Here is a 1,609-nt window from a genome sequence, read left to right on the forward strand (position 1 = left end):
TTTGCTGTTTTCAATTTCTTTCTGTTTTCTAACAGGGTCCATCTCTCCGTCAGCCGTTTTGCTTTCCTTGTTGCTTGGGATATTTCCCGCCTGGCACGGTCTAGTTTACTCTTTGTGAGGTCATTTAGCTTCCACTTTGATGCCTCCTCCGTTACTTTTGTTTCCGGGTTTAGCTCCTTTGCTGCCTTGAGCCAATCAGCCCACAGTGTTTTGAAGTCTGCGTCGTTCTTGTGTGAGTCAGGAGGCGTGTCTTGCCACTGAAGTGGTTCAGCTTGTTTTTTGAACTGCCGACGCCATGTGGCGTCCGCTAGACTGAGGTTTAGTTTGATCATCTCGGTGTATATGGATGGTTGTGTCTGTTGGGTTGCTGGCAAGGCGAAGGTCGCCGCCGTCCACTGCACAATTGTACAAAGCTTCTAAACTATCTCGATATTTGCGTAGTCTTTGATTTGCGCGTTTGCTGGTGATATCGCCAGCGCGACTGCTACTGCTACTTCCCAAGGCTCGGTTTGAAACATTAGTCGTTAACTATTTTTTTCTTTTTAGCTGATTGTGGATTCGAAAAAAAAGTTTTATAGTAGACACAGTATTTGGTTTGCGGCTGTTTGTTGTGTCTCTCTGCGTCATTTTATCCTCTGAGGTGGCAGTTTTGACTTGGTTTTCTATTTATTGACTTGTTTGCTTGGTTAGTTGGCGGTTGTGTCTGCGGTTTGCTTTTCTTTCTTGTTATTCCACTACTTAACTTCCCGCTAATAGTTTTAAACCGTTGGCTTTATGCCTGTTATAGTTGATGTCGCTATGGGCTTGCGGTGTTCAGATATCCTTGTATGTAATATCTATGTGGGTAAGCCAATAAGCTCCAAATATTGACTCGAAACCACGTCTTTTGCAATTACAATCTTTCTTTTATATCTGCCTCAATATTTTCTATGTCTAATATCGTCGGTTGCTTCCTACGTTCCGCTCACAGAACTATGGAATGTGTTTTCTGGTCATAATTGCTCTGAGTACAATTTTGGAAACGAGTTTGGTTGCTTCTTTCATCCATTTATGTGTAAAGTGCGTTTTCTTGCCAGTCCAATGCATTTTATTTTTCTTTTTACTAGGAGTTGATAGACCATAGAAGGAACTAGCCTTGCATTCAATTGCACTGTAAAGGTTGCTTGCTGTTTTTTTTGCGTGTGGGCGTATATTTCTTAGTTTCTGATTTTCAGACTTCTTCTGAAATCCTTTTGATTTGACATATCTCTTTAGCGTATAAGCAGTTGTTGAAAGGTTATAAATTTCATTCTATTTTTAAAAACCAGAAGTTCCATGCATTTATAAAATTTCAACCCGTTTTCATCACTCATATATCGCATTTGCTTTCTATTTCGTATATTCTTCCACTAAAACCAAACATGCATTCTATGAGTTAGTACTTCCTGCGTAACTGAATTCTTAAATTTTTAATCCATCATCAGGTTCAGAACAAGTCTCCACAATATCAGATTTTACACCTATTCATTTTTGATGAAAAACGGGGTTTCTTTTTTCCTTCTGATCCTCACGCATAATTTTTCTGTGTATACACTGTTTTGCGTATTAAAATGTTTTATTATGTACTTTT

Source organism: Trypanosoma equiperdum, assembly GCF_001457755.1.
Source record: "Trypanosoma equiperdum strain OVI genome assembly, contig: ctg_1540, whole genome shotgun sequence".
NCBI classification, from domain to species: domain Eukaryota; phylum Euglenozoa; class Kinetoplastea; order Trypanosomatida; family Trypanosomatidae; genus Trypanosoma; species Trypanosoma equiperdum.